Source organism: Phalaenopsis equestris, unplaced genomic scaffold, assembly GCF_001263595.1.
Source record: "Phalaenopsis equestris unplaced genomic scaffold, ASM126359v1 Scaffold000002, whole genome shotgun sequence".
NCBI classification, from domain to species: Eukaryota; Viridiplantae; Streptophyta; class Magnoliopsida; order Asparagales; family Orchidaceae; genus Phalaenopsis; species Phalaenopsis equestris.
The window spans coordinates 2,295,501-2,306,480 of NW_018164444.1; the positions used below are offsets into that span (position 1 = coordinate 2,295,501).

Here is a 10,980-nt window from a genome sequence, read left to right on the forward strand (position 1 = left end):
ATGTTGCTTGTATTTTGCTTAGACTTCAAGATTTGGGGTTCGAGGTTTCCCATAAATGCAGACCCCTATATTTAGTTACCCCTTTTGGATAACGGGTAAACACTTTTGAGTAAAGCTAGTTTCTCGACGCTTAGGGTCCGTTTGGGGCAGCTTATAAGTGCGGGCGGCGTTTTGAAAACGCCGCCTCACTGTTTGGTTCCCACTTATTGAGGGATTATTTGAAAAGCCGTTCGACGCTCGTTCCAGCAGAGCTTCGCCTATCGCTCCTGTCGCCAAGCCGTTCGACGCTGGATCCAGCAAGGCTTCGTCGCTCGCTCCCGTAACCTTTTCATTCGACGCCGGATCCAACAACGCTTCGCCTCTCGCTCTCGTGACAGCTGTTCCACGCCGGATTCAGCAGCGGAGAATCCATCGCCGGAGTCCAGCAGCGGGGGACCATCTCCGGGGAACCATCTACGGATCCGGTTCTTTCTCGAAGTGGTTCTTTGAGCTTCACTCCTCAACCTTCTTCGGTTTTTCTGTAGCCTTCTTCGGTTTTCCTCGCTACAGATATATCTTGCTCACATAAAGCTGATGATGCATAACAAATATCATAATGCTCGGAGTTCTTTAATATTTACATCACTAATATTTTTATAGTAATTACTTGGATGGTCAACTTTATAAATCATTACTTCATACCATTCCTATTGATAGATCCATAGAGTGTAAAATTTAATTCATGCTTTCTTTTAGCATATATGCTACATTTGATCTGTCCTGGTGTCCTTCCTAATCATTTTAAGTAATTTTTATCTACTCCACTTGTTTATGCATCGCTACCCCTAGTTGTAAGCGACTACAATCAGCTAAATATATCTAATCTCAGTAGATGCTACTCTCGTCATATCTGATATAATACTTTTTCAATTTATTCTTTCAAGTTCTAGCAAACATTCATCTAACATTCTCATTCACGTTGCTTAGTGAAAGAAAGAAACATCATAAGAACTAACATTTGAATATTTGACTTATTATGTACTTTAATTTTTATTGTACATAATAAGTTCAATGTTATGTTTACGTGATGCACACTTTTTTTTTATCTTCTTCGTGGATGTTTTAGACAGTTCACCTTTCTATGTGGTTGTTGTATTGCTACCAAAAAAAGCAAATTGAAAAGGTCAATTGCACAAAAAGGCGACACATTATGATACATATCTAATACATATTTAACTGTTTATAACATATTGAATTATCATTTGGTTGATCGTTGGAGAGTATTGAAGTTTTACTGTCCTCTTGATGAAATGACTTTTTGTTTTTCTTTAGTTATTTCAAAGATGCATCCTTTTTTTCTCTTCTAGGAATGAGTCCTTTAAGTCTTTTTTCTCTTCTATAATCTTTTATTGTCTAATTTTTTATTTTGTTAGATAGTAGATATAGAAATTGCTCTTTTGTTTTGTGATTTTTTTGTCATGAAAAGAAACATTTTGCGGTTATCCGTTAATTTGACAGAACTCAATGAGTAAAGCTAAAGAGGCTGGAACATCATGATGTGGAAGTTGTCTCATGCTTTCCTGGGGTTGCACAAGTGCTTCATATAGGGGAAGCCTTTATACTGATTGTTGGGTTATAATGCAAGACACGTTTCATAGTGCTTATTGTCCTTCTGAAACAAATCGATTGTTAGAGAACAATATTTGGCCACTGAAATTCTTGCCACATTCATTGAATAACTTCTGCAATATTAATCTCCATCACAAGATCCTTAAGATCAATCTATTTCTTTGTTTGCTAATGTCTTAGGATACACAGACCGATTCCATTCCATCTATTTATATAAGATAGGCTGTTAGAGAAAGCGATATTAATCTCCATCACTATGCTTGAGACTTAAATTCTGATTTCTCTATAGCTAAAATGACATGTGAATGTGTAGCTACTTAGAGTAATAGTTTAAAATTCACCTTGCATTTAGTTTCTGGATGTAGGGGTGGTTTGTTGCTACACATTTTTACCATTATATGAACCTGATATTCCTTTGTTTGTGGACTGAAGATTATTCTCTAGACTTTGTGGTTGGACTTGATAGAACCGGGAGATTTGCATTTTTATGGTTTTCTTTAGTATATTGTTAGTAATGTTAAACTTTTGGATAAGAAATTTTGACTACTCGGATGGGAAAAGAAGTAATCAAAGTTTTTAGTATTTCAAAATGAAAAAATACAACAACTGCTAGTGGCATCATATATATTTCAATCTAATGTTAGCAAATCTTACATTTATAACAACCAAAGATTTACATACATATCACTCAAAGATTTACATATATTACATTCAAATAATTGCATAAAAATTGGTGATGAAGCTTCTTAATAGTATGAAATTGTCTGTAGCAAACAGTGTCAGATGCAGTTTGTATCATGGGCACCAGTATCACTTGCTTGAGTTGTTCCAAGATTCGATGTGATCTCATGGGCACCAATACTGCTTACTTTAGATGCTCCATGATTTCAGCTACAAAGATAGATTTTCTCGAGTGTGATCTGTAGCAAACTTTGTTAGAACATTCAATTTACATAATTAAATGCCGATGTCATTAGCCAACAAAATTAATATAGAATTTAATACTCCAAGTTATATATATTTTAGTTTTCAATGAAAAAGATAAAAACAAAATACATCATAATTTATAATAAAAACTTACAGAATCATACATTTTAAACAAGCTCGCAAAGTTGCATTTATGCATCTAACAAAACACCGAGTTTTCTCACAAAAATAGCTCCAAGCAGCCAAAGCAAAAAAATTTTCAATGATAGTAATGTTATAGGGGTCTATGTACATTATTAGCCTTCTGCTCCCGAGCCTATTGGTTGCATTATATTTTCTTTATAGAAACATTTTTATAATTACACTTCTGTAAGACTCTAATTTTTTTTTGAAAAAGTTAGGCAAGTGAACTCTTTTATTGATTGGATGAGCATAGCACTAGCATATAGCACTAGCATCTGATTAACAATCTGATTAACATAAAGTTTATACTGTCTAAAGTTATATGAACTTAAAGTGATATTATGTTATTTTTATGAAGTTAATAAGAGTGATATTTTTGATGGGATGCTACAGATTTGAGTGCAATGCATGTAAATAGAAAAATTTTAAGTGTTAGATATACAAATGCATAAGAATTGTGGTATGCTTGTAAATGCCCCTGGTTATTTGAATCAACTAAGTTTTGTTCAGTAATTATCACTCCTGATTATTATATTAGTTGCGCTACTTACCTAGATAGGTCTTTCTTTTTATGAATGTAGTTTTTAGTATTGTGACAACTTTATCTTGAACAAAGTACTGTACTCCTACATAAATTATCTGAACCAAATGACACACCCAAAATGACATTTAAATCACCATTTCCTCAATAATGAACTCCAACGCATCAAAATGAAAATTCCTCCCAGTCACTGCATTATACAGTTCGAATAACATAAAAAATTCAATATGCAAAGATGTTGTATGGGGGTGCTGAAATGATTAGTTGTTTGTGAAATCAAGTGAATATAATGCTATTGAAAAATAAATTTGTTTTTTTCTCACACCTAGCTAACATAAAGAATAAAGTTTTTCATATATACATTTTATTTCATTAATAATGTTTGGATCATCATGACCTGTCAATATGATCATGAAATTCCTCCCATTTGACCACCCTTTAGAGAACATGGAAAGAATAGTAATGCGAGATATTTGCTACAGCAAAGTTTTCGTTAAGTTATCCTTTTCAGTTATACATGGAATAAATAAATACATCATTTCGTTAAAAGACGTCAATTATCATATCTTTGTTGTGCTCATCAAAATCATCGCAAAAGATGTTTAACAAAAAAGTTCATGTTCTCCGCATTAATTTTGCTCCTCATCAATATACTCCTCATCCGTGTCATTCAATCTTTTACAACGTACCAAAAGTTGTCATTGAACCCATATCAATATATATAAATTTTGACTCATATGAGGCAATATCAACATCAAGAAAAGTCTGACTTGACTGATTAATCAGATTCTTGCAAGTGATTTGGTGGTGTCCTCAACAATCACAATAATCGCATTTACGAGTTATTTTATAATTGTTAATTTGACTCTTCATGAGGCTTCTTATTCTCGCTTCATTAACTTTCATTTAAGCATTATTGTATTTGGTGCAATTATATGAAAACTATCATTGTTTGCAATCCACTGGCTAGGTCATGCTTTATTTATAGTTACATTGATAATACCGTCATTTGATGTTGATTGATTAAAAATGACCATTAACATATTATTCATTCACAATTTCAAACAAACTTAAAATCATATGAGCTAAACATCAACATGCAATATGCTATCCCAAATTTGGCTCATTTACGCTCCTACGAGTAGTTTAAGAACTTGTGACTTGTACTCGATTCATTGAGAAATCAATAAAAATTTTAATTCACTAACTTTTTCTTGAGTTCTTGAAATAATCTCACCTTATAAGAACTAGCATTATGGTAACAACTTGTAGCACTAGATACTTTCCAAACTCCTTTAAAACTTTATCAAGATTCCAAAAATAACTCTAAATCATTTATCTAATTTAATGCTTCAACATACTTGAAAAAAATAATACATTTCAAATTTACATTTTAGGGCATTCCTCAATTTCTTTACAATATAGTTGTTCGGGATATATGTTTGATTACAGCATTACTTTACAGGAGATCAAACCTTGCCCTCTTGTTTTTAATGTTTATTACTTTTATTCATATAATAGTGGAGCACCTTGAATGACAAAAGAAATCTGTTGCAACAATTGCTTCCACAATTTGATATGTTGAGTTTTTTTCTTCCCTCTAGTTTTTGACTGATCAACGCTTTTTATAATAATTGTAGGATATCGAGCTCGAGATATTTTGGGAAGTCAGGGCAAATGATGTGTCGATGTGGGCTACCGTCATTGCTTTTCACATCACGACAGACACATAGTTACGGGCGACAATTCTACAGGTGCCCACGGTGGAGACAAGGACCAGACGACTGCAAATTCTTCAGGTGGGCCGATAGTGGAACTATTTCTACGTGCTCCTAATTGGACACAACTGCTAGGAGTTCAATAGTACCACAACGGGAGAACGCCGCATGTGGTTTGAGTTCTTCCTTTTCTACGATATCGCAGTCGGGCAAGTTTGCTCAGGGTTCTGGAGTGTCAGATGCAGGTGACATGAGCCGTGATATGCTGTTATATTATAAAGTTAACATTATCATATTTTTACTTATCATTTTAACATGTTATTTTTTCTTTTTTATGACTCTTATTATACTTTGTAGTAGTATGTACAGGTGCGTTTGACTTTTGTATGTGTAACATATTCTTTTGATGTGACCGGATATGTTTTAGTTATATAAATATAAATCAACTTTTTGGTATTTTCTTGTCTGAACAGTGATATTTAATTTTGTTGAGAAAAGAACAGATTCTGCTGCACAGATTATTCATTTAATTAAAAAAAATTTTCCAAGTAAGATGTTTACAAAACGCACTAACTAAACAACTAAACTGCTTATTCAGAACAGGGGCAGAATGGACAATTTTTCAGAATCAGTTGTTTTCCATAAGCGACAACCAATCAGTCAGACAACTTATCCAGATCAGCTGCTCATCAGTAGATTATCAGAATAAGCTGCTTATCAGCAGAAGGTGGATAAGCTGCAGTTGCCCCAAATTGACCCTTAGTATTCAAATTTTAGTATATATTAGCAATAGATTTAGAAATTTGAAATTATGAAAGTATTACCTTGAAGCTCTTTCATACTTAGTAATAACATATATATAATAAAATGTAGGATTTTATTAAAATAGTTTTAATGAAATTAAAAAATTTTAGTTTGTTTTAACTTTTTATCTTTAACAAATTTTGAGTATTACAATACTTTTCTCATTGGAATTTCATCTTCAAAATTTGCTTCTTTCTCGTGAGAAAGTTTCTTCTTCAAATGCTCTTTATATTTTTTTCCCAAGTTAACTTCTATTTTTACTCTATGCCTTCATTTCATGTTCACATGTGGAATATATTTAATTCTTAGCTCTTTAAATCAAAATCTAATATTTTTTTTGGGCTCTTCAACATAATTCAAATTACTCAATTTCAATTTCATCTTATGGTATCTTGATTTTTATTTGTGACTTGTTACGAGCGTTGATGTATAAAAAATATTTTGTATGTCGGTCATGTTTGGTTGCCAATCTAGTACAACTCCTACTTGAATATGGGACACCCATTGATCAATCGAAACAAGTTTCTACTGGACCATAGCTATCAAGTCTTCTGGATTTTATAAGCCTCGAAGACTTGATAGTTTTTCTTTTGGTTGGTGGCACACCCTTTTGTATGCATGGAAACCCTTTTTGCTTTCGACCTTGTCTTTAGGCTAAGTTCTGTGATTTCGAATGAGTGGATCTTCTATTTTATAGATTGTTAACCCAAGAATTTTTATTCGGAGTTATTAGTAAACCTTTCCTTATGGGTGGTAGTTCTGCTTTTTCCGACTGATTGATAGAGCTTACACTGTTCTTTTCATCTTTCAAGATGACCCAGTGTATGTCTATTTGCTTTTGTTTTTCACCTTTTGAAGATCACCTATGTGAGGTGTACAGGATAGCATTTGAGTCTCACCACAAGCTAGTTTTAGGTTCCATTAGGCATATAGATTGTCAGCACAACTCATCTATTTTCTAGGAGATAAAAGGAGTTTTAACCTAGGCACTTCTTGCCGGCACTAGGAAGTCACTTCTATTCCAATACAAATCGTCCTATGTCACTATCTACAAGATGACATAATACTCTTCCTATGACGATAGGAGGAGATTTTCTGCTTTTATGTTTGTTTGTGAGTGTTGTTTGCCTGATCTGCCCATTTTTCTAAACGGGGGATCATTCTTGAATGTGTGTTTCATATGCTTTATTTGTATTTGTGTATTTGTTGCATTTTTTTTAATTTCCATGACATTTTGTTTTGAATCCAAGTTCTTGGGTTTTAGTCTCCAAAGCTTTTGATTGTGAATTTTTTGTGCATTCATGATTTCATCCTCTTTTGGGGAATTTGATCTAGTAGCAATGTCATTGAGGTTTAGCCCACATTTAGCGTATGCCGATGATATGATATTGTTCTCTAATGCTAGCAAAAAAGCGGTGAGGGATATTCATAGTTTAATGGCGAACTTCCAATATGTCTCTGGTCTCCTTTTTAATGTCAACAAATGCAACTTATACACGGGAAATACGGTTAATCATTCTAATGTGTGTTGGATTGTCAACTTTACTGGATTCTCTATTTCTACCCTTCCACTTAAATATTTGGGGGTCTTCTTACTTAAAGGAAGGAAGAAGCGAATTCAATTTGATGAGTTGGTGGAAAAGGTGCGGAAAAATAATGTCCTTTCTTTTGGGAGTAGAATTACGTTGCTCGGGAGTATCTTACATTCTCTTTCTTTATATACTCTTCAAATTTTCCAACTCAAGAAAAGCACTCTTTTGAGCCTCAAAATATGGTTCAATAAGTTTTTATGAGTGGGGAATCATTCAGGTAGAAGATGGATGCCTTGGAAGAATATTTGCAAAGCCCTCTATGCTGGTGGTTTGGGTTTCAAATCTCTCTACACCATATTGCTGATATTAATATTTTTAAACAATGGTTTAATTTTTGGAAATGTGTTTCCTTGTGGGTCATTTTCATGCATGGGAAATATTGCCACTCTTCTCATCCGGCATTGATCAATTGGCGGTTGGGGGATTCCACTATGTGGAAGAGGAAGAGAATGCTTGAATGCTTCATATTAGAGATTGGGCAAAGGATTTCATATACTGGGAGGTGAGGAGTGGAAACATTTCCTTTTGGCATAACTGTTGGTCCCATGTAATGTTTGATATGAGGGATACAAGGTTTTCAAGTCTTATGATTTCTGATAATTGGGTGGATGGTCATTGGAATTTTCCTCTTCTCCTTAATCTTCTGGGTTTCGAATCTTCTGGGTCTTCTGGGTTTCGAGGGAACTACTTTCATTTCCATCATTCCTATTGAGCCTCATTTGCAAGATACTCCTATGTTGAAATTTCCTATGTCTTGCTTCACTACCAAATCTCTATTTACATAATTTTCAAAAGCTCCCTTGGGGAGATGGTGTGTGGAGTTGGGCATTAACTCCCTCTGTCTTTTCTGGCTTGGCAGATTTTCCACTCTATTATTCCATGTGATGATATCTTAAAAATGAAGGGTTTGAGACTTGTTTCACGTTATTGTTTGTGTAACTCGGCGGAGGAGACTGTTGAGCATATTTTCTTTTCTTGCCCCTTTTCACTTTTCATATGGAGGAAGGTTGGCATGTGGTTTGACACTATTGTGAATCCGGAGCGGAATCTTTTGTTTACCGCTATGATTTGCAATCCGGATCGAAAACAGAAACATTTTTTGCAAGTTTACCCTTACATTATATGCTAGTTTACTTGGATGATCCGTAATGATATTATACTTGTGGGTAAAGCCATTCAGAATAGGATGGTCTTTACCAATATTATTGCCTATATTAATAAGCTTTGGAGGACAGGTAATGCTAAACAAAGCTTCTTTTCGGGCATTAACTATTTTTTTTCTATGGGGCCTACGGTCATGGCTGAGAGAAGATCTCCTCTTTTCCCGGTTTTGGTGAGATGGAGGCCTCCTCCCAGGGGTTGGGTAAAGTTTAACACCGATGGGAGTTGGAAATTTAACAGTGCGGGTTGTGGGGGCATTACTAGGAATTTTGCTGGGAACTGTATTCTTTTCTTTTCCTCCCCCTCTTACGCTGACACTCCTATGGAGGTGGAGGCTCGGACCATCTTGATGGCTGTTATGATAGCTCACTCTCTTAGCTGGCATTTTATTATCTTTGAATGTGATAATTGCATCTTGGTTGATATTTTTGCCAGTGGTGTCGAGGCCCCTTCGGATATCCTCTATTATATTAAGAGGATTAAAGGCTTAATCTCTAATATGAATGTGATATGGAGTTTCAATTATCGGAAGGGAAATCGACGCACAAATTGACTTATTATTTTAGGTAGCGCCACTAGTAACTGTTGGGTGGGATCTGATCCCCCCCTCCTTTAAACACTTTGCTAGTTGGTGACAAGATTGATGCCCCATAAGTTCGTTTGGATATCTCCTCTTAGCTTGTTATTATTTGTTTGGTGGTATGGTTTGGCCTTGGATTTCATTGGGGTTGCCCTTATTTTTGCTTTCCTACTTCGGGCTCGATTGGCTCTCGGTTGGGGCGGTGGTTGCCGCTCACCTTATATTTATGGCAGTACCTACTTTTGGTTTTGTGGTACTTTCTTTGGGTGCCAGCTTTCAGCTTTTGCACTTGAGTTTACGGGTTTTATTGGCTTCATTAACTCAATCTCTACTTTCACGGGCCCTCTTTCTTTCCTTTGTCATTATTAATGCAGGGTTTTCTTTCGTGGAACTCAGATGCTCGTGATGTTGTTGCGGCCTGGAGCTCTTTACTCGGTCTTTGTGTTCTTCCTTATTTTTTTGGTGCACATCTTTTGTGGGGTATACGATTACTTTGGTATACTGGATTTAATGTTTTTTTTTGGTACACTTTTTCCTTTTTATCTTTTTGGTGCGGAGTTGTAACGTATATAAAGGAACCCCTAGGATTTTTATTTTGTTTTTAGACGGGGATCCTTATTCCCTCCCTCTTTTTGTAATTTTAATTTATATTAACACGTAGGGAACCACGAGATGCTCTTTCCTTATTTTTTTTTTTTTAAAATACACTCGGGTCTTGTTTCTTCAAGCATGACCCTATTTCTTGTTGCACCAATAGGTCTAGGTCTCATGAGTTAGCATGCCAGTGACAAATCCTCAAATGACCCTTTGTCTGACCTATGGTAATAATAGGAAAATGAGCATTACTCGCCTCCTTGTCCGGAAGAGTAATACAAGTTATTCTAATATCATCATACCTTATAGGATTATTCCAAGCATATGTTTGGGTTAACATTCATCAGTTATTGTGATGATTGTTAGCTCATTTCGATGCTTGGGATGGGGATCCCTTCAAGATTCTACAGGAAAGCCCTTAGCCCCTGCACGTCATACCTTGCACAGTCATATGCATAGGCAACACTTTGTAGCTCCTGTTTAGAATTAAGATAAGGGTGTAGGTAGAGATTTTTGTATGCAATTATTATTCACTTTGTTTGTGCTAGCTAGTTGCACTTTGTTTGCCCTTTTTGCATATTTATCGAGTTTGAGAGTTGAACACTAGCATATTAAGACGATTTTCTTTGCAAGGAGCCAAACCCAACAAGGAGCTAATAATAATTATATTAACTAGTATGTTTTTCTATAATTGATACTCAGCTCTTCTCCTGTTGAGCTTGGTTCCTTTTTTGCTTTGCACGAAATAGTTCATGATAACCCTCTATTTTGCAGGTCGAGCCTTCCTTTTTGACTTTGTTCGTTACTTTTAGTCTTTCAGAAGAGGTTTGTACTAAAAATAAGGTACAAACACAAGTTTTCGAGATTTTTGCTCGTGCCTCATGCCTTAATTCAAGATCATACGTTTATTGTATAGATTTAGGATTGAGAGTGTATATGTGGTGTCTGACCTCCATTTTGTTTTTTTGGAATATGGTACCGACCCAGCAACACCCTGCCTATTTTATTATTTATGGATAATTATATATAGAACACTTGAAACATTGTTATTTACAAATTTAACACTCATGTGATTTTTTTGAACTATCAAACCAATATATTTATGTGTGCCACAATAAAATCTTTTAGAATTAGTGAAATAGATGAAATAGCGTGTTAGATTTGTAAATAGTGATGTTTCAGATGCTCTATATATAATTGCTCCTATTGTTTATTGAGTGTTTACTTTATTACTCTTGCATGTATACACTCTTTATCCAGATCAGCTGCTCA

At 34.9% G+C, this 10,980-nt stretch overlaps 1 protein-coding gene across 1 annotated transcript in view; it reads left to right on the plus strand.

Moving 5' to 3' along the window:
- The window catches only part of LOC110035082 (ADP-ribosylation factor GTPase-activating protein AGD3-like), a 39,571-nt gene that overhangs the window by 17,010 nt on the left and 11,581 nt on the right, over positions 1–10,980 (plus strand). The window lies entirely within an intron of this gene.